This window comes from Heloderma suspectum, chromosome 7 (assembly GCF_057233095.1).
Source record: "Heloderma suspectum isolate Gila_16-S chromosome 7, 16-S_ref, whole genome shotgun sequence".
NCBI classification, from domain to species: domain Eukaryota; kingdom Metazoa; phylum Chordata; class Lepidosauria; order Squamata; family Helodermatidae; genus Heloderma; species Heloderma suspectum.
In genome coordinates, this window is record NC_139464.1 from 44172883 (window position 1) to 44196126 (window position 23244).

The following is a 23244-nucleotide window of genomic DNA, read 5'->3' on the forward strand; positions in this document are numbered from 1 at the left end:
TCCAGAGCAGTACGGATCGTTGCCTACAGGTACACATCTTTTTCTAGCACATTAGCCTTTGGTCAAACAAAAGGTTTTGTATTAATTCAAATACAGGCAAAACATGTTTCATCCAGGGGCCACAGTGGCACAGAAAACAAAAGAAAATGAAAGTGCAGGTAACTATAGCTCTGTTATACTTACTTAAATCTCTGAAACACTGTAGTTGTACTCAGCCTGAATAGAGCAGAGGAATGAGGGGGGGGGGGTGTTGCATAATAAAGCCATCTCCAAAGTAATTTCCATTCTTAGTACAGAAATAATGATTGGATAATCCAGGTGATATTCTTTGGGTAAGATAATAAAGGCAGGGACATCTTTTTAAAACTAGGTCTAGAGAAATTACATCCCTCTGTGTCTTTTCTTGGAGGGGAAAAATCCCAGGTCTGCCTCCTTCTAAATGCCCTTTGAGAATCCTTGAGTCCCTGCAGTGAAGTCTTGTAAATAGTGGACTTGGAATGGAGCCTGAGATTACCACAGGCTGTGGCAAAGCTCCCTATCTAGTATCTGAACCTCCTGCGTCAAGGTGGCTTTGCAGCAGAGACCAGGGCATCTGCTGCAGGTGTGACATCCTTTCCTGCTGGGGCAATGCTATATATTCACATAACTTGGTGTGGATGCCTTGAAGACAGAGAAGACCCAACTGGATGTGGAGTGCACACAGCTGACTGCAGTGGGGGAACCTGAGCTCTTTTCCCATGGGTGTCAGATCTGCTCGCATTAAGAAGGTCCTTTCCCGGATTGGTGTCCAACCAGCTGCTTCTAATACAATCATGTTTCTTTGGGTCTGTGAAGCCTGCTTGAAATGCCACAGTATCCCTGGAGCACCTTTAGCTGCTTCATGGATACGCTATGGCCTCTTCCTCATGGAAAATGTCAGAAAGGTATTTTTTTTAAAAAAGGAAAAAAATAGGTTTCTATGCTATGCCCTGGAATATATATTTTTTGAGCACTGAGATCAGAAGGGGGGGGGGAATATGCGTATATACACAAAGGTACCCTTGGCAAGCCTTTCCCAACCTGGTGCCCTCCAGTTATTTTGGACGATAACTCTTAATATCCCTGGCTATTCTGGCTGGGGCAGATGGGAGTTGTAGTTCAAAACATCTGAAGGGCATGTGAAACCTTCACATCTGAAGGTTGGGGAAGGCTGCTCTAGGCAACCTGGTGACCTCCAGATGTTTTGGCCTACAACTCCCATCCGTCCCAACCGTCATGGCCAGTGTATGGGAGTTGTAGTCAAAACATCTGGGGGGCACCAATCTGCCTAACCCTCAACTGCCTTTCATAAGACTGAATGCCACACCACGTTGGTCAGGAACTGGGCTCTCCTAGGAACTGCTGTATGTGGTTATCAAAGTGCTGCCTCATGCATGTTTTGGGGTTGTTTTTCCATTCGTACTTAAATTGTGTGTAATTATGCAATGCCCATTTGCTACCTGCATAGGGTATGCATGTATTTTTGTGTGCAAGCTTGCCTAGTGACTGGAAAGTGGTGTGTGTACATTACAGTGGAATGTAGGCAGAACACATAGGGGTAAACTGGGATTAGGAGACATTTTACCTATCGAGTTTGGCTTGCCAAATTTTTCCTGGCAGGCTTTCTGCACCTTCTACCCAGGTGTGGGCAACTTCTGGTCCTCCAGATGTTTTGGCCTATATCGCCCATCAGCTCAGCTCTAGCCAGCATAGCCAATGGTGAGGAATGATGGGAGTTGTAGGCCTAAACCTCTGGAGGGCTGCATGTTGTCCACACCTGTTCTATAGTTATGGGGCCATCAGAAATTTGGCCAATGAAAGTCTTTTCATCTCTGCATCTCCACACTGCGAAAAGCTTTACCTGCTGAAATTCTGTTTCTCATGCAGCTCATAGAGGCACAGATACTCTGACAGGAGGGGGAAATGAGGGTAACCCTAAGAGCAGTTCAGTAATAGAAAAGAAGCTGCTTTGGGAATTTCCCTTCTTGGAGGTTTTAAAAGAAAGGCTGGACAGACAGTTGATGTTGGTGCATGAAGGAAGAACCTTTGCAGCAGGCACGTCTTTGTCAGCCCGTGCATTTGTGCTTGTAGGTATCTGACTTTTATAGGAGCAGAGCCTCACGTCACTTGCTCCTTCACTGCCAGCTGACTCACTCCTTTCCATCATGTGACACTTTAAGGTGTCTCTCCTTTCCTTGCCAATCTGTTGCAGACTATAGCAGCCTCCCCCAGCCTGGCACCCTCCAGATGTGTTAGACTATAGCTCCCATCAGCCCCAGCCAGCAGGACCAATAGCCATGGGTGATGGGAATTGTAGTCCCAAACATCTAGAGGGCGCCGGACTAAGGAAGGCTGCTTATACACTTGGGCAGCCAGCAGGTCATGTCTGTGGAGCATCCAGCATATTCCTGGTCCTAAAGAAATGCTTAGGGTGCAATCCTATGCATGTTTAGACAGAAAAAAGTCCTACAATTCCCAGCATTCTCCAGGCAGCCGTAGCAGCCCACTGTCTAAAAATGGCTACATGATTTTCACTCAAAATATGCCTTTGAGCAAATAACGAGTGTGTGCATAACCTGACAGCAGCTTGCATCCCTTCGCTTAGGCATGGCTGTATGTTAATCTGCCACCCAGGAGATAAAACTCTACACTGGGTTAGGAGGGCCCGTAGTTCAGTGGTAGAGCACCTGCTTTTCATGAAGAAAGTCCAAGGTTCAGTCCCCGACATCTCCAGGTAAGGCTGGAAAAACACCTGCCTGAAACCCTGGAGTGCTGCTGCCAGTCAGTGTTGACGATACTGGGCTAGGTGGTCCACCTCAGTATAAGGCAACTTCCTAGGTTCCTATGATTCACGCCCAGATGCTACTGGATTGCCAGAGGTGGGCAGCGTGTGGCCCTCCAGATGTTTTGGTCTATATCGTCCATCAACTCTAGCTCACATAGCCAATGGTGAAGGATGATGGGAATTGTAGGCCACAGCATCTGGAAGGCCTGAAGTTGCCCACGCTTGTGTAACAGGGCACCTGCCCATCTCCCTTCCCAGCCTCATGTTGTATAATGGGTAGCTCTGGTGAAGGAGGGCAGAGGAGTGGGGTTGGGAGGGTGCAGGATAAGCACCAGTGGGCACCAGGGCTGGCCCTATCATTAGGCAGAGTGAGGCAACCGCCTCAGGCAGCAAATGCTGGGCGGGGGGATGGGCAGCAATGGCAGTCCCCCAGCTGTTCTACTCTCTTGGAGGACAAAGCTGTGTGTGCCTAACAGCCTGTCCTGTGCCCCCTAAGCTAACCTGCTTCCCTCAGGTGTGACTAGGACCATATCCTGTTGCCAGTGTTGAAGTAAGGTTCAAGTGCCAGCCCAGGTGGTTTCTGTACGGGGAATGGATGGGGGCGCCATCCTGCCTTTGCCTCAGGCAGCAAAATAATGTGGGTCAGCCCTGGTGGGCACCACCACCCATCGGGAAAATGCTCTTGCATGAGCCCCGATGAAATGAATAGGAGCAGCAGGCAAGGCTTTCCCAGTGGGCAGCCTGGCGAATGTTTGCCAAGGCTGGCAGTGGGTAGTTTGCTCTGAAGCGAGCTCTTTGTGCATTGTTGGAATCTAGGACTGAGTCAGGGAACGGGATATGGCTTGAGAAGGAGGTGGTGCCGATGAAGGCTGGTACAGCCAGCAGTGGTGCCCCGGGTGTGGAGTGCTGGGGAAGATGGGGAGATATTGCCCGACTCATATCTCTGGGTCAGATCACATGCACTGAGGTCCGGTTCATGCCCGCAATGCATCGCCTGCAGTTGCACATTGGAGAGCAGGCACCACTTGTTACAGATTTTGTAAAATCCATTCCGTCTGTGTTTCTCAGATTGTTACATGCCTTGTGTTCCTTCATTCGGTCATTGGCAGAATCAGATTTTTTTTCTAATTTCCCAAATTTGCTCAAATTCACACTTGTGAAGACGAGCAACCCCCCATGCGCAAATCCTCCTCCTAATGCATAAATTCCCTCCAAATTCTAATTTTCATGCTTTTTTCTATGACTAAATTTGCTTAAAATACCAGAAAGTAAAAAAAAAACAGTCTGCAAGTCCACAGAATCTGTACAACTGAGGAAAAGTTGGTACACTGTGGAATCCGCAGGTAGGATTGATAGAAATCCGAACCCATTTGATTCCATTGCAGATTTCTCTGACAACCCTACTACTCCTTTACCTTCCCTCTCTCTTCCCCTGTGTGTACAGTTGGTGAGCCCAAAGCAAAGGGACAAATACTTTCAGTTCAGCATGTGTTTGTGTGTGTGTGTATGTGTGTGAGTGAGAGAGTGAGAGAGAGAGAAACTAGCTTGAACAGGTGTGTGCTAGGAACTGCCAGGTTTTCCTGCTTCCGCTTTAACGTTGTAAATGAGAGGAATCCTTGAAGTGCACTTCGTCCCTTTTAAAGCCAGGCAAGGTGCAGCCTGGAAAGTCTCTGCACTGGCCTCACTCCTGAGGCCATTCAGACACCAGCATGGCAGTTATTCCAGTTCTGAGGTCCAGATCAAAGAGCCCAGTGGCACATCAATGTGCATCGCAGCTAAAACTGACCAGTGCAGTTACGCTAGTGGAGTGACCATCCTGGAGGTGGTGATACTGTTGGCGTTGCAAGATACCGGGCCTGCCGTGCCAGCAGGATGTGTCTTGGACAGACTGTGCATCTCCCTGCCCTCAGCACCAGCTTCCTTTATATCCTATCTGTCCTATAGCAGCTTTCCCCTATTTCTTTCCCTTGTGGCCCTCCAGATGTTTGGGCTGATGGGAGTTGTAGGCCCAATCAGCATAGCCAATGTTGAGGGGAAATAGGAGTTGTGGCCCAAAACATATGGAGCACCTCAAGTTGCCCACCCTTGTACACAGACACAGGCCCCACCTGGTGGGCTACCTATGCGGGGCTGCCTTTGAAGAGGGTCTGGAAACTTCAGTTAGCAGAGATGGCAGCTGCTAGACTGGCAACCAGGAACAGGAGGTGGGATCATAAATCACATCTGTTTTGGAACCACTTGTTTGGTTTGGAGCTCAATTCAGAGTGCTGCTGTTTACCTTTAAAGTCCTACAGGGCATAGGACCCAGGTATAGGCGGACCATTTTCTCCCATATTAATCTGCCTCTGCACTGAGAGCTACTTACATTTTTTTCTCCAGGTGCCTCTGCAATAGGATGTGAGGCAGGTGGCAACCAGGAAGAGAGGCGTTTTGCTGGTGATGATGCCTCCTTTGTAGGTTGTCTGCCTTAAGGAGGCTCAACTAGCACTCACTTTGCTATAACGTTGGCACTAGGAAAAGACATTTATTTATTTATTTAACATTATTTTTAGGCTACCCTTAAGGGTAAAATCCTCTTCTTATTTTCCCAGGCTTTTAAACATTGCTGACTTTTAACGTTTAAAAAATCCTTTTAAGCTGCTCTGAGTTTTTATGGATTGGAGCTTTACATGGCACTGCAATGTTCTCTTATTCTTGTTTTAATCTTTTCTACTCTTTTGTGAGTCAGTCTGGGAATGCTGTAGGGTGGCCAGATGTGGAACAGGATGGGGCTCCTGCACCTTTAATAGCTGTATAGAAGAGGTAAGCTATACCTGCTGAAATTCCGTCTTCTACACAACTATTAAAGGTGCAGGAGCCTTGTCTTCTTTTGCATCTGGCCAGCCTAGCACGCTGATTGGCCACTTAAAGGAAGGGTATAATATTGGGAAATAAACAAATAAACAGTAGGAATTTCCCGGGGGCAGTGGCTGTATTAGTCTGTTGCAGCAAAAGAGTCTTATGGCATCTTCAAAGCTTAAGACTTATTATAGCATAGATTTTCGTGGACTAGAGCGCTCACTTCATCTACTACATGAAGGTTTAGTAGTTCCGAAGAGAAGGAGAGAGAAGGAGTTTCCAGGACTAGAATAATGAGGTGTTTGGAGGGAAGGGTGTCTTCCTAAAAAGGGAGACAGGGTTGCCAGTCAGGACTAGGGTATGGATAATGAACAGAACAGAAGAGCAATGACAAAGAAAGGTGGAAACAAGAAGGGATGGTCACAGGGGTGTAGTTAGCTCAGGAAATACTGGCTTTCAGTCTGCAGAACCAGCCTCCCCTTGAAGTTGCCATCACTTCCATCCAGCATGGCTATTGGTGTTGCAGTCCAACACATCTGGAGGGCAGCAGGTTGGGGAAGGCTGGTGTAGGAGAAAAATAGTGCAGAAAAAATGTTCTAAAAATGCAGCAGATGAAACTGAGCCCATTTAAAGACCAAAGCAGACTTTTTTGACCCATTTGTCTAACCTTTCCTTAGGTCAGGGGTGGGCAACCTGTGGCCCTCCAGATGTGTTAGCCTACAACTCCCATCATCCCTCACCATTGACTATGCCAGCTAGGGCTGATGGGAGTTGTAGGCCAAACCATCTGGAGGGCCACAAGTTGTCCACCACTGCCCTGGGTGACCAGATACAACAGAGGACAGCTGTGTCGAAGATGGGATTTTTCATGATTTGTCTTGTTATGCCACAGTGCTGTGCAGGCAAAACTCTCACTTTTGCCACCTGTGCCACTCACAGAAGCTCTACCCTCTGTAGCATGAGGACATCTTCCAAATGCTTTAGGAGCTCAGTTACTACTTATTCCTAACACCTATGCCTTCAACAGGCCAAAATTCAACAGGTGCGGTGTCCTCCATTATTTGTACACCAGAAAAAATCTGTACTGCTTATTTTCTTCTTACGGAGCAACAGCAACAATCCAATGTGGTGCAGTGGATAAGAGACCTGAACATGAAGTGGGTAGATTGGGGTTCAAATAACTGCTTCCCTCTTGGTAATCTTGGGCCAGTCACTATCTCTCAGCTTAACATAGGATTGTTGTGAGGATAAAGCAAGAAAAAACCCACATTTTCGCCCTGAGTTCTTCCAGAGCAAGGATGTGAGACAAACAGGATAAATCAAATGTAATAAATAAATGGTCATCACAGCTGTTGAGCCTTGTGACATCCCCATTTTGCAGAGAGGAGGGAGGCCAAAAGTCTTCCTGGGGGAGGATGTGGCAGGGGGATAAGTGGCATTCCATCAACATTGCTACTGGCCCAAGAAAGAATCTTATTTTGCTTGTCCTTTACCTCCTCTGACCCTGACTCACAGATTCCAGAAGGAAAGGCTTTCATCAGCTAAGAGAAAGATACCCTTTTCCCTTCTTTGGGGAAAAAAAAAAATCACTGTCTTTGATTGCTTACGGAGCTAGGCAGCATCCAGCACCAGTATCTGACCCTTTAGCATAATTTATAGCATCCATCATTTGATACCTGAGCAGCTTACACCTTTCTATAATCACTAGTGCTTAATTTCTCCCCCACTCCTTTCTTTTAAGGTGCTGGGGTAAGGTTGGTGGTTTCTCACTGATAAGGAGAAAGCACCCTGGCTATGCTCAGAGGTGCTTTTCTTTCTTTATTTCACACTAGCAAATGACCCCAGTTTCACATTGGCTGGAACAGCCCTGTGTTTGATACAGCAAAGCCTTCAAGCAAACTTACACAGCTGTCAGAATTAGATGCATTGTGCCCAGCCCATCTGACCCGCTAGTACCCCTAGGCACAACCCCTGCCATGGTGCATCCCTATAGCCCCTTGAAGGATGGGTTTGTTCTCTCCATTACCCTGCGTGGGGCTGCCCCACAGCAGGGTGGGCAGGGGACACAGGTGTATAACTTTGTCCTGTGGCCTTCTAATCTCCCATGGATTCAAACTGTATGGACTGAAAAGCTATGTGCTGATTAGGGAAGCCTGCCCCAGTGGCTGAAGCTGTTACTGCAGGATTCAACCACATGGACACATTTAAATTAATTAAATTTAATGTTTTAAAAACCCAGACATGCATACCCCTACGGTCCCCTTAGTATGCATGACAAGTTTCAGGTGTGTTTTGTGTCACAGTCTAAAGGGCCACCCAAGACGGACAGGTCATGGCAGAGAGTTCTGACAAAATGTGGTCCACTGGAGAAGGAAATGGCAACCCACTCCAGTATTCTTGCCAAGAAAACCCCATGGAATGTATCACAAGGCTAAACGAGATGACGCCGGAAGATGAGCCCCTCAGGTCGGAAGGTGTCCAATATGCTACTGGGGAAGAGCAGAGGGTATTTCCAAGTAGCGCCAGAAAGAGTGAAGCGGCTGGGCCAAAGCCGAAAGGACACTCAGCTGTGGATGTGTCTGGTGGTGAAAAGAAAATCCGATGCTGTAAAGAACAATATTGTTTAGGAACCTGGAATGTCAGATCAATGAATCAAGGTAAGCTGGAGGTGGTCAAACATGAGATGGCAAGATTGAACATCGACATCTTGGGAATCAGCGAACTAAAATGGACAGGCATGGGCGAATTTAATTCAGGTGACTATCATATCTACTATTGTGGGCAAGAATCCCTTAGAAGAAATGGAGTAGCACTCATAGTCAACAAAAGGGTGGGAAAAGCAGTACTGGGGTACAATCTTAAAAATGATAGAATGATCTCAGTACGAATCCAAGGCAAACCATTCAACATCACAGTAATTCAAGTCTGTGCCCCAACCACTGAGGCCGAAGAAGCTGAGGTTGATCGGTTCTATGAAGACCTACAACACCTTCTAGAACAACACCAAAAAAAGATGTCCTCTTCATCATAGGGGATTGGAATGCTAAAGTAGGAAGTCAAGAAATCACCGGGATAACAGGCAGGCATGGCCTTGGTGTACAAAATGAAGCAGGACAAAAGCTAATAGAGTTTTGCCAAGAGAACATGCTGATCATAGCAAACACTCTTTTCCAACAGCACAAGAGGCGACTCTACACATGGACATCACCAGATGGTCAATATCGAAATCAGATTGATTATGTCCTTTGCAGCCAAAGATGGAGAAGCTCCATACAGTCAGTAAAAACAAGACCTGGAGCTGACTGTGGCTCAGATCATGAGCTGCTTCTTGCAAAATTTCGGCTTAAATTGAAGAACGTCGGGAAAACCACTAAACCGTTCAGGTATGACCTAAATCATATCCCTGATGAATATACAGTGGAGGTGAGGAATAGATTTCAGGGATTAGACCGGATAGACAGAGTGCCTGAGGAACTATGGACGGAGGTCCGTAACATTGTTCAGGAGGCAGCAATGAAATCCATCCCAAAGAAAAAGAAATGCAAGAAAGCAAAGTGGCTGTCTGAGGAGGCTTTACAAGTAGCTCACGAAAGAAGGGAAGCAAAAAGCAAGGGAGAAAGGGGAAGATATACCCAACTGAATGCAGAGTTCCAGAGAATAGCAAGGAGAGACAAGAAGGCCTTCTTAAATGAACAATGCAAAGAAATCGAGGAAAACAACAGAATGGGAAAGACTAGAGATCTCTTCAAGAAAATTGGAGATCTCAAGGGAATGTTTTGTGCAAAGACGGGCATGATAAAGGACAAAGAAGGCAGGGACCTAACAGAAGCAGATGAGATTAAGAAGAGGTGGCAAGAATACACAGAAGAACTATACAGGAAAGATCTGAATGTTCCTGATAGCCATGATAGTGCGGTCACTGAACTTGAGCCGGACATCCTAGAGAGTGAAGTCAAGTGGGCCTTAGGAAGCATTAGTAACAACAAAGCTAGCGGAGATGACAGTATTCCAGCCAAGCTATTTAAAATCCTAAAAGATGATGCTGTTAAAGTGCTGCATTCAATATGCCAACAAATCTGGAACACTCAACAGTGGCCACAAGACTGGAAAAGGTCAGTTTACATTCCAATTCCAAAGAAGGGCAACGCCAAAGAGTGTTCAAACTACCGCACAATTGCGCTCATTTCACATGCCAGCAAGGTGATGCTCAAAATCCTACAAGCTAGGCTTCAGCAGTATGCGAACCGAGAACTACCGGAAGTACAAGCTGGGTTTAGAAGAGGCAGAGGAACTAGAGATCAAATCGCCAACATTCGCTGCATCATGGAGAAAGCAAGAGAATTCCAGAAAAACGTCTATTTCTGCTTCATTGACTACGCTAAAGCCTTTGATTGTGTGGATCACAACAAACTGTGGCAAATTCTTAAAGTGATGGGAGTACCAGACCACCTTACCTGTCTCCTGAGAAACCTGTACAAGGGTCAAGAAGCAACAGTAAGAACCAGACATGGAACAACCGATTGGTTCAAAATTGGGAAAGGAGTACGACAAGGCTGCATATTGTCACCCTGCTTATTTAACTTATATGCAGAGTACATCATGAGAAATGCGGGGTTGGATGAATCACAGGTCGGAATTAAGATTGCCGGGAGAATTATCAACAACCTCCGATATGCAGACGATACCACCCTAATGGCAGAAAGCGAAGAGGATCTCAAGAGCCTCTTGTTGAGGGTGAAAGAGGAGAGTGCAAAAGCTGGTTTGAAACTCAACATTAAAAAAACTAAGATCATGGCATCTGGCCCCATCACTTCCTGGCATATAGAAGGGGAAGAAATGGAAGCAGTGACAGATTTTACTTTCTTGGGTTCCAAGATCACCGCAGACGGTGACTGTAGCCATGAAATTAAAAGACGTTTGCTCCTTGGGAGGAAAGCTATGGCCAACCTAGACAGCATAGTAAGAAGCAGAGACATCACCTTGCCGACAAAGGTCCGTCTAATCAAAGCTATGGTTTTCCCAGTAGTAATATATGGCTGTGAGAGCTGGACTATAAGGAAGGCTGAGCGCCGAAGAATTGATGCTTTCGAACTGTGGTGCTGGAGAAGACTCTTACGAGTCCCCTGGACTGCAAGGAGGTCAAATCAGTCCATCCTAAAGGAAATCAACCCTGAGTGCTCATTGGAAGGACAGATAATGAAGCTGAAGCTCCAATATTTTGGCCACCTAATGCGAAGAGAAAACTCCCTGGAAAAGACCCTGATGCTGGGAAAGACTGAAGGCAAAAGGAGAAGGGGACGGCAGAGGATGAGATGGCTAGATAGCATCACGGATGCAATGAATATGAACTTGAGCACGCTCCGGGAGAGAGCGCAGGACAGGAAGGCCTGGCGTGCTATGGTCCATGGGGTCACGAAGAGTCGGACACGACTGAACGACTGAACAACAACAACTTGCCACTGTGGCATAGACAGACAGACACACACACACACACACACACACACACACACACACACCCTCTTTTATTATTATGGGTATTCCAGGATGGGGCCCTGGTACTGGACACAGATTCTATGGCTGAGTTCTGAGGCAAATTAAGCCCTGGTGGTAGCCATTAGAGGTGAGGGATAAATGTGGCAGACATGTCTGTGGCCATACGTCAGTGGTAGATCATGTGCTTTGTAGAAGGTATATCTGGACACAGATATCTCTGGGTGATGGGCTTCAGGTGCACGAAATGCATGCAAAATGTGCATTTCCCCCCAAAATGTATACAACATTCTGTACAAAGTTTTGGGTAGACAAAAATAATTCAGACTCCGATGCAGAAATGAGACAGTGCAAACTTAAAAATGGGGAACGAAATTGAGCTTGACAGATTCACCCATCTCTAACTTCAACATGGGTAATAGGACAGGATCCCCCACCTCACCTCAGGGCAGCAGGCTAGCTTAGGGGGTACAGGGCTGGCAGTGTGGTACACATACATCTGTCCTCCAACAGAGGCGAACAGCCAAAACGCCACTGCCCCCCCCCCCCACATTACCCATCACCTTCTCCGCTTTCTCCACACCATGCATGGTTTTGCACACCTCTCATTACTCTCCTCTTTTCTAAGCTAAACAGTCCCAGGCACTGTAGCCTTTCCCCATAGGGGAGTTGCTCCAGTCCCCTGATCATCTTTCCTGCACCTTTTCCAATTTTACAATATCCTTTGTTTAGGTGTGACAGCCAGTCCTGGTCATAGAATGGTACACAGTCCTGGTAAAATCAAAGTTCATGCTCAGGACATGGAGAACTCTGGGGCATATCTAAACCAGTCATTCCTAAACTATGTGCTGAGACACCCTGCGTGCTATGGAAGAACTGCAGGTGTGTTGTGAAACATAAGTTGGCTAGCCTATGTACACTGACCTGGGAGCGTACAATAAGTCCCATAGTGGGGCGTATGTCTGAGTAAACATGCATAGAATTGCACTGTTAAACAAAGACTCCTGTCAGTCACATGCAGCCATCTGAGATGAGGCTGCTTGCTTTCTCTCTGCATCGTTTACTGCAGGATGTTGCCTCCTGTGCTTCTGTTTGGGGTACTGGACAGGGCTTGCCTCCTTCCAGTCAGAAAGAATATCCAGAATAGTGACTCGCCCAGAAACACACCACGTGGGTGGTGTCTGAGAGCAGGTAATTCCTGCTCTTAACAAGCTCTAAAAGCAAACCTTTTCAGCTGTAAAAATGACATGTATCTCTAATGGTAATTCAGGGCGAGCAGGGAGCCAACAACTGAGTCTGAGATATCAGACAAGCTGGCTAACAAAATCAAAACAATTAATTAAAAGATGATGACAATAAATTTAAAATGACAGTTAAAATACAACATAATAACATTCCTAGAGCCTACTTCTGTCTAGGTAGGCAGGCCTCCTTCTTGCAAATAGCAGATTAGGTGGTAAACCTGAACTTTACTGTGCCTATTTGAGACTGCAGTTTGGGGCTCACACCAGGGCAACAAGCAGGTACACAGGTCACCTGATCACAGTCTTCTGCACTATGGTGAGACGCACTGTATTTTCTACTTAAATTAGAATAATTCTAAATTTACATCTATACGTATAAATTGACAGATGCAAATTTTATGCACACCGCTTCCTCTTTTGTCCTCTTTTTTGGTGATGCATTTCCTTTTTTTTTTTTTTGGCAATTCAGAAGTGGCTATTCCAGGTCATTCGAATGTATGCTCCTCCATCCAGAGAAGTCCCTGCTTACAGAAAACTAAACATCTGGGAGAAGGATGGTAGCCTGTCCTTGTCCCTGACAGGATAGCTTTCTATCTGTCTGGATTCTTTTTCTTTTTCATGCAGAAGTATTCCATCATGTGAACTCCCATTTAAAGTCCAAACTGGTACAGCCTAGAGACAGGTTTACCAGCCCATCTGTGAGACGTAAGCCATAGTTTTAATGATTTCTCTAACTGGGAGACTGTAACCTTTTTCAAAATATGGAACTTCAACCATGCTCTCCAAGTACCTTTGGCCTCCTAAGTTATTAGGCTCGCTTGAAAGTCACAGCCACTGTTGATCTAATATTTACAGTAAATGTTTCATGGACACAGCAAGGAGCCTGCCATATAGACACACAGTCTAAAATGTCTTTCTAGTGTGTAAACCTTGCAATCCTTTTATGGCCAACAGTTGCACTGTCTTCAGCTAAGCTAGTAGGATACTTAATAAATAATTGGAAATGAACTGCATATAAGGAAGACAGCTGGACTTGAAAAGCAAAGCCCACATAGCTATATGCAGGATCATCTCTGGGCAATGCCGTCTTCTCAGTCTTTCATCTGAGTGCATTTTTTGTAAAGGACAACAACGATGGGATCTCCCTTGACAGAAAAATGTATTAGAAGTCTAGACCCTGGGAGTTGTACTCTAAAACATCTGGAGGGCACCAGGTTGGGAAAGGCTGCCCTAGTGTAATCGGGCAATGCAAACCAATTAGCAAGCATTCACCAAGGAAGCACAATTAACTAGGAATCTTGTGTTTGTGGCCAATTTGCATTAATCAGCCCTTGGGGGGAAGGAAGTAGCACTACCACCATTTTACAGAATGGGCAACAGACCCTGTGAAATGAAACTATTCTAAAAATACCAGAAGTAAAGCAAGGAACAAAATCTTGGGAGTTTTCTAAGTTCTTGGGTAACAACTTCAACAGAGAGGTAGAAAGGTTTGTGGGTAAGAATAAGCAGTAGGATTTGTTATATTGTAAACTTTATACTGTTTTAATAACTCTTTTGTCTGTTAGAAGATTTTTGTCCCTGATCCCTCACTGGATCTTCCCAGGATTTTGTCCTACAAAATATAATCTTACTTTCTTTAACTGTGAAATGTATGGGCCCAGGGCCAACCATACCATTAGGCAGAGTGAGGTGACTGCCTCAGGCTGCAGATGCTGGGAGGCAGGGAGTGGTGGTAAGTTGTTGGAGGACAGAGCTGTGTGTGCCACACAATCTCCCCTACATCCCCTGAGCTAGCCTGTTGTCCTGAGGTGTGGTGGAAGATGTTGTCCCATCATCAGTGTTGAAGTAAAATTCAACTGCTAGTTTGGTCAGCATTTGTACATGGAATCGGAGGGGGCGCTATCTTGTCCTTTGTCTTAGGAAGCAAAATGTCTTGGGCCAGTCCTGTATGGACCATATTACTGGGGGAAATCAACATGGAGTGAGTACCTTTGGGTTGCATTTTTTATTGTTGTAAATCTTTCTCTTTTTGAGGGTATGGGGAAGAATGTATTCAACAATACCATCGATGAGAGTGAAGCTAATGCATGCCATTTGCTGGCTGGGGATGATGAGAATTGCACTCCAACACATCTGGAGGGCACCAGGTTGGGGAAGGCTGGCTTGGCATGCAGCCCTGTGCACTGACTTAGGTCTCATTGAACTTATTGGGCCATCTCCCAGTAAACCTGCAAAAGGGTGGGCAACTTGTGGCCTACAACTCCCTTTTGTTTATTCATGTATATTTATCTATTATATTTATATCCCACCTTTTTTTCCATCAGGGTACTCAAGGTGGTTACGAGGGTCCCAGGTGGTCTCTCCTCCAAGTACTGACCAGACCCAGACCTACTTAGCTTCAGCTAGGTGGCTGCCTCATGTGCCTTTAGACCATGTCTTTCTTGTTTATTTATCTATCTGATATCCTGCCTTTCTGCCCAAAAATGGCACTCAAGGCAGCCAACAATAAAATCCATATTAAAACAAAATCTGAATTAAAACATAACCTAAAGACAAATAAATCAAAGGCTCAGCTGAAAACATAAAAGACAGAAACAGCACCAACCAATTAAAAACCCTTTCAGCAATAGACAGCTTATATGCCAAAGACCTGGTTGAATAAAAATGACTTTGCCTGATGGCAACCTAGCCTCCCTTGGCAGGGAGTTTCAAGGCTTGGGCATGGCTATCCATCATTGGCCAAGCTGGCTAGGGCTAATGTGAGTTGAAGGCCTAAATATCTGGAGGACCACAAGTTGTCCACTCCTGCTGTAAGGCCTCAGTGCTGCCTAAGTTAGGTGCTCCATAAACTATTATTAAGAAGGAGCCATGCACTGGAAGCTGGTACCACTACGTAGTTTGAAGACTGGAATATTTTGTTTTTCAGGAATCTGATCCTTAAACTGTTTGCAAGGTTATCAAACCTTTTCAGGAAGGGCATGGTTCAGGCAGAAACAAACAGAGCACTTACATTTCTTCATAGCATAATGGCTAAACTTCAAGCACGGAACTTCTGTCTGCCAGGGAGGTAGAATTATAGTGTTGGAAGAGTCCTCAGAAGTCATCTTGTCATGGGAAATCCACAGCAAGGGATCCTAGAAGAAGGTGAGACGTTGGATTTCAGGCAGGAAAAAGCTGTCAGTGCAGATTGTCCGGTCTTCTTGATGTGCGTGTGTGCACGTAAGTGTTAAGTGTGGAATTGGGTCTAAAAACACTCTTGAAACCAGAACTTATCTTCCCACCTCCACTAATTTGCAGGGAAGCAAGTTCTGTTGGCTTCCATGCACTTCAAGTAATGTGCTCAGTCTTACAGGCAAAGCAGTACAATTGCAGTCTACTCCTGTGCAGAATTGGGTGCACCTAAGCCCATTCAAAATCAGTGGCCTGGGGCACACCTAAACCTGTATAGGTTTGGGCTGTTAAAAGTACGTTCTGTTGAAATTAGTGGGATGGGCCTGCCTGCCCGCCCATAAAGATGTTTGGGTTTGAAGGAAGTTTGCTTGAAATGCACCTGTTGCTAATTTCAAAAGCCGCAGTGTTGGAGACACCCTTTAAAATAGCCACACTGCATAAAATGTCTTTGCTAGTCTGCAATCTTCTTTGTGTAATTGCTACGTTGGCTTTAGTTACATTAGGATACTTATTATAACATTAAGAATAATTAGGACTGAACTGCAAACAGGACTAAGTGAAAACAACTCTCTTGCAAACATTGATGTGCCTTGAAAACCCAGTTGAATCCTCAGTGCTCCTTGCTAACTAGCACAGGAGGGGTGGTGAGTATTAGGATGTTCTCCGGTGGTGAGCAACGACTATGATTTCGGAAGCTAAGCAGGGTCAGCCCTGGTTAGTACTTAGATGGGAGACTGCCTAGGAGTCAGGCTTCCTGCATTGAGCAGGGGGTTGGGCTCGATGGTCTTGTAGGCCACTTCCAATCCTATGATTCTATGAGTGCTAAGACATAGCTACGCTTGTTAATACCACCTTAACTTCATGGCTTTCCCCCAAAGAACCCTGGGAACTGTGCTCTAAGGGGCTGCTAAGTGCTAGAGACCCCTTGCCTGCCTAAGAGAATCACCCCTTTTTCTGGCTTAGTGCTGTTGTACTAAATAGGACTGCCAGGTATCTGGAGCAGTGCTGGCACCAGGTTTTTAAGGGCCCTTGGGCAAGACACCTCAATGGGCCCCCTCCCTCAGTGAGTCTACCTTCTAACCATGTGTCGTCATCAGCTGCTATTGCTCCTCATCCTCTTTCTCAACATTGCTACCATTTGCTTGCTTGACAGGAGGAGAGCCAGTGAACAAGTGGGTAGCAGCATCTGCAGCTCCTCCTTTTCACCACCACTGTTGTCTGGACCAGAGCGAGAGGCTGGTGAACAAGCAGGTTGCACTGGTGGAGAGGAGGAACATGATCAGGGGGTTCTTGTCAGTGGGTCTCTGCTGAGGTGTGGGCCCTTGGCAGTTGCCCAACCATGCCCACCCTTGATGCTGGCCCTGATCTGGAGCCTGAGACTCGGGGGAGGAATCTATTATTGGAGAGGGAAGAGCTTGGCAGCTCAAGAGGTAGAGCCTGTTGCACATTAGAATAGAACTAATAGCAAAAGCTTTCAACAAACCAAGCAGAACATCAAAGTAGCCTTGTTCTGGCCCCTCTCCCTGAGGAAGAGGATAAAACCATGAACACTTCAGTAACACCCGTGCTAAGCCTGCCATGAGGGGAGTTACTGCCAGTACAAGCTGTGACTAGTAAGAGGAGGAAGGTAGCAGACTTAAGCGTATTCTAGCTGGAGAAATTTTATAGACTTCATAGGAGAGCTGCAGTAGCCCTTTGGAAGAAGGCCGAACGTTCTTTGACTCTTTTCCTAGCGTAGAGTGATGTAGGCAGCATTGTAAAGGAGGCTAATGACTAAGGTTAGGCAGTTTCAGGGATAGAGTCCAATTTTTATGCCCCACAGGCAGTACAATTAAGTGGTACACAGTTATTAATTAACAATGCTGTTAGATATTCCTCTTCCCTTCTTTGCTCAGCCTATCTAGGTCATCATAGTTGGGGATATTTTGTTAGTGGGAAAGATAACCCTGCCCTTGCCAGTCCGTCCCTGTTTGCTTAGCTCAGCAGTTTCTAAATATTTTACTAATGGAGCCCGCCAGTAGAACTTTACTGAAACAACTTTCCTTGGCAGTGGGGTTTCAAAATGCCATGCTGGAGAGAACCTCGGGTGCCTTTTAATACTTGCATAGAAGAGACAATTTAAGACAGCTACAGCCTCTGTCATCATGGTACTGTAATGGTGAAAAGTACTGTAATGGTGAAAAGCTGCATATGGACTGAGCTTGTTCTATGTTCGTAACTACCATAAAGGCCTAAGAGTTCTAGCCAGTGGTGTAGTGAAGCCATTGCTCACAGGATTGAAATGCTGGGACTTTTGATTAGCAGGAACAAGTATGTCATCTGCCACCCCCACCCCCAAGACTTCCCTGGTCCCAGTGGATGCTGGTGGCTCTGACGTCAGTGGGGTAGTGAATCCACTCCAGGTTTCAGTCAGAACCAGTCAAGATTCTAAAGGAGCTGGATAGGTTGGAAAGCTCCTTTAGAGTTCTGACTGAAACCCAGGGCGGGTTTCACTGCCCCATTGACATCTAAGTCACCAGCCTCCACTGCCTGTTCCCTTTGCACTTATGGGGTGGGGGGGGTGTGGATTTTCCTAGCAACAATATATTGTTGTGAGCTATCCCTGTTGTACTTTGGGGTGGCTTAGTCCTGAATGGGCAATTAAACTCATTAGCTTTACAAAAGGCATGTTCTTGAAAGAGATGAAAACTGCTAAAATTGGTTGGTTGTCACTGAGATAAAGTGTTTCTTCCTAGTGCTGGGAAAATACACTCCTGGGCAATCTTGAGGAGGTAGTGGTGGTCTTATGTTGTTTGGAAGGAGTCCCTTTCTTTCCCTTTCTCATGAAATCTCAGGTCTCCCCAAAGTCCAACATGCTTACCGCTACTCTGTTCATTGCCAGCTCACTATTCTGTGACTTTCAGCTGATCCTAATTAAATGGGGATTATGCTATATACTGCTCCTCTTTGGTGGGTGGGTGGGTGTGTGCGTGCGTGCGTGCGCGCACACACACACACAGATATGGACTCCTTCGAGGTGTGGCTATGGGGACTGCCATGATGGGTGCCTGCACTTCAAAATTTACCACTCCACCCATTGCTCCCAGGCCATGCTGAACCTGGAATTCCTACCTGTAAATTCTTGGTAAACTTTCACACCCACTGCCTGCAGCTTGAATACTCACCAAGACTTGTATAACCGGCTTCTCCCAACCCAAGAATGTGAGGGACACTGATGTAGCCAGCCAATCTGCTACTCTTCCTGTGGATCCAAATATTGGTGGCTGAGTCTGTCTCACAGAAAGAACATCTTACTACACCAATGCACAGTTAAGCATTGCAAGAGTGTTGGACTAGGAGCTGGGAGATCCGGGTTCTAGTCCCCACTCGGCCATGGAAGCTCACTGGGTGACTTTGGGCCAGTCACAGACTCTCAGCCCAACCCACCTCACAGGGTTGTTGTTGTGAGGATGAAATGGAGAGGAGGAGGATAATGTAAGCCGCCTTGGGTTCCTTGCAAGAGGAAAAAAGGTGGGATATAAATGCAATAAATAAATAAAATAAATAAAGCATGTGCAAGCTTTTGGGTTCTTTCAGAACTCTTCTTCAAGCAAAATAGGTATGCAGAGCACAGAAACCTGAGCCAAGTAAAGGTGGGATATATATATATATATATATATATATATATCCCACCTTTATATATATAAATGAAATAAATAAATAAATATACCCCATGGAGTCGCCACAGGCTGAAGCTCCATGAAGCATATTTACTGGGCGCTCCAGATTTGCAAATGCCCTTGAACCATCGCAGCAGAAATGCTATCAGTTAGTGGTGAAAATGTGGGCATCAGTCTCTTCTGTAGTGAGTGAAGTGGGCCTCAGATTGTCTAACAGTTGGAGGTTTCTGATGTTTGCACTTGAGTACCTAGTATGGTTCATATATAATCCAGTTGCTCCATGCCCACCCTGCAAGCTAAACAAGTTAGGGCCTAAGGCCAACCCACCTTCCCAGTGCTTCCATCACCTTCAGTGCTAGCCTGAAATCCTAGGATGGCATGGGGAACCTCAGCCTGATGGATTAAATCCAGCTCTCCTGGGGTCTCAAACCAGCTCTCTGGGGTTCCCCAGATGGTCATGCCCCCTTCCCCTCACCCCACCCCATTTCACCCAACCGCAGGCTCAGCTTTTGTGTCCCCCACCCTTCTAAAAGGTTGAAATGCCTCTCCTGTCAGGAAGAGCTTTAACCTACAATATGCTGGTGTTGTTGGTGTTGGCCCCATCCCTTTGGCCCTGCCCACCACTGGAATATATAGCCCCAAGAACTGCTTTGAAATTTAATGTGGCCCTCGAGAGGTTCCCCACCCCTGTCCTAGGAGACGAATTAAGATTGTTTGGGGAGAGGTGCTTGCTATGTTGTTGGGTCAAACTAGATGTGATTTTAGGCAGCTTTTTGAATCATCACATGCTTGTGACTGGCCATGTCCCTTTGCTGCTGTAGGGGCCCCTTAATTTTGAAGGGGGAAGAATGGGGATTTTACCCTTTCTTCCCATGCCATTTTTCTGCTGCTGCTTGCCTCTTTTTTTTTTTTTTTAAAGCAACCTGTTTGTTGCATGAATTAATGATTTCTTTGTACTCCAAGGTTCCAATGAATCAACTTCTCCCACCAGTTCCTGCAGTTGTTCCTGGGACCACTCCTGCGTCTGGCATGGCCAGGCCAACTATAGGATGGCTTTTGCATAATTAAAAAAAATCCTTCTGCATAATTTATGGCTATTTGTGCAGCTGGTTTCCTGTAAATACTGGGGATAGTGCTATTTGGTGCTGGTGAGTTATATCTCAGCAGTTGAAATCATAGAGACTGTGCTGTCTGTTTGCACTTTCTTCCCACTTTCCCCTTTCTGTGGCAGTAGATGTTCTTCAAAGGATTTCCAAGCTGGACAAATCCATTGCATTCCCCCAACAACATTTTCTGAGGCTTGGGAAAGGAGGTGTGTGTCACTTTAGAGTGGCCTTCCCCAACTTGGTGCCCTCCAGAGGTTTTGGACTACAGTTCCCAGCATTCCTGACTATTGGCTGTTCTGGCTGGAGCTGATAGGAGTTGAAGTCCAACACATCTGGAGGGCACCCGGCTGAGGAAAGCTGCTTTGGAGAATGCATATAATGGCATTCATGAATCTTGGAATAGGATGGACATTGTGAAGGATCTTGATCACTTTACACACAGTGTTACCTTACTGCCAATGTGCTCTAGTGGCAAAAAGAGTCAAATGGATGCTGATTAAAAATAGTATTTGGAAATAGGTCTGTAGTTCTGTTTCTGCCCAGAAACTTAAGGTTCTCTGCTGGGCTTGGTGAAACAACTTAATTGGGTAGTCGTGGATTGCAACCAAAATAGGTAAAGGGTGCCTTTATTCTACAGGAGTGGCTGTCTTAGGGCTGCTTCGCTTCTTTGCTGCAGCAAAGATTGGTCCTTGCCGTTTTGCCACAGTTGGCCCACATGTTTCCTGTCAACAGCTGAAGGGCATTTGTATATCTGAAAATAAGTAATCCCATGACCAGAAGCAGTAATTTAATTGAGGCTCCTGGGTGCACATCTTACCACAAGTTTTCAGACGCACAGATGCTCTGAAACCACTGAGAAACCAGTCTATTGCCCATAGAAGTGTGGTGTCTGCTCTCTTACAGTGATGATGTATGAAGTGGTCCCTGGGTCTGCTGCAGCAAAACATCAACATGCGGAGGCAACAAAGTCTGTTTCCAAGCTAGAGCCCTCTAGTGCTGCAGAGGCGTTGCTTTCCCACAGTTAGCTTAAACTGTTTGGGACCAAGTTACTTGAAGGACTGCCTTTACTCATATCAGCTTGCCCGCACTCTGAGATCGGAAAGAGAGGCCTTTCTCATTTGCCCATCCATGAGAGCAGTCAAGTGGGTGACCACACATGAGAGGGTGTTCTCTGCAGTGGCCCCCACACCTTTGGAACAAGCTGCCATTGGAGGTCCGCCATGCTCTGTCATTGCAGGCTTTTAAGAAGGCATGGAAAACATATTATTTTACCTTGCCTTCTATTGATATGACTGCTATTGTTGCTGTTACTGCCCTTACGTTGTTGCTGGTTTTATTGTTGGCTTTTTAAATTGTTTTTACGTTTTTATCGCTTTTAATATTTTTTTTTATTAAATTTATTAATTGCCCATCTGGCTGGTCACCCAGCCACTCTGGGCGATGTACAACATACAATAAAAACAGTTTAAAACAATAAAATTCTACAATAAAAACATTTTCTAAAATACCCTAACCCACCCCAAATGCCTGCCTGAACAACAGCGTTTTTAATGCACGACGGAAGCTCATTAAAGAGGGGGCATGACAGAGTTCCCTAGGGAGGGAGTTCCACAGAGTGGGGGCCACCACAGAAAAGGCCCTCTCCCTCGTCCCCACCAGTCTAGCTGATGGGACAGAGAGAAGGCCATTCGAGGTTGATCTTGTTAAGCGGCCTGTCTGGTGCTGCTGGAGGCACTCCTTAAGATAGGCTGGGCCGGAACCATATAGGGTTTTAAAGGTCAAAACCGACACCTTGAATTTGGCCCGGAAAACAACTGTTTTAATGTATTTGATTGCTATAAGCTGCTTTGGGAGGGCTTCTGCCCTGAAAGGCGGCCAAGAAATGTTTCAAATAAATAACTAAGGTGGAAATGGAATTAAAATGGACGTTCCATGCAAGCACTTAATGGTGCACTTGTCAAGATCCTCCTGTAAGGTTGGCTCACAAGTGAGTCACGTTCAGCTAAGGTTCCCAGTGACATTAATTTAAAAGCTTCCTCAGTGGCAGTTTCTGCTGCCAGCCAGGGTAGCCAGTACTGGGCTTAATGTACAAATAATGTGACATGGAGCATCGCAGGTGGACTTTTACTGGTCAGACCATTGATCTATCTTGCTCAGTATTATCTGCAACAGCCTTCCCCAACCTGGCACTCTCCATAGGTGTTGGAATACAGTTCCCATCATCCCCAACAAACAGAGCCCTATGGTAGCTAGGGATGGTGGAATCTGCAGTCCAACACCTATGGAGGACATCACGTTTGGAAAGCTGGTCTACAACTGGCTAGCAGCAGGTCTCTAAGGTTTTAGACAGCAATCTTTCCCATCCTTGCTTGAAGATGGTGGGCATTAAAGCTGGGACCTTTTTACAAGGGTGGTGCCATGGCTCAGTGATAGAGCCATATTCTTTGCATGTCCCAGGTTCAATCCCTGCCATCTTCCAGTAAGGCTGGAAGAATTCCTGCCTGAAAACCTGGAGAGCTGCTGCCAGTCAGTATCGATAATACTGGGCTAGGTGGACCAGTGCTCTGACTCAGGATAAGGCAGCTTCCAATGTTCATGCGAAGCATGTGCTCCACCACTTCACTGTGGTCACTCCCCCCTCCCCCTCCCCCTGGCAGCTTCTGGTATAAGGCATCTTCTTGAGTTTCATTGGGCATGTGCAGGCCTCCTAAAGATGCTGGCTTTGGGAAGCTCAACCTGCAGGAGCAACTGCTCTTGGAAGCAATTTGTGTACAATGTGCATACCCAGTGTCCTTTCTGGAGACGCTTGCTCAACCCCACCAGTGAAAAGCCATGGGCACTGGGGGGGGAGCATCTGTTGCACAAGATTTGTCCATGGTATTTCCTGTCTGTAAAGAGCACTTTAAATTCACTTCCTGAGGAGCTGTGGTGTG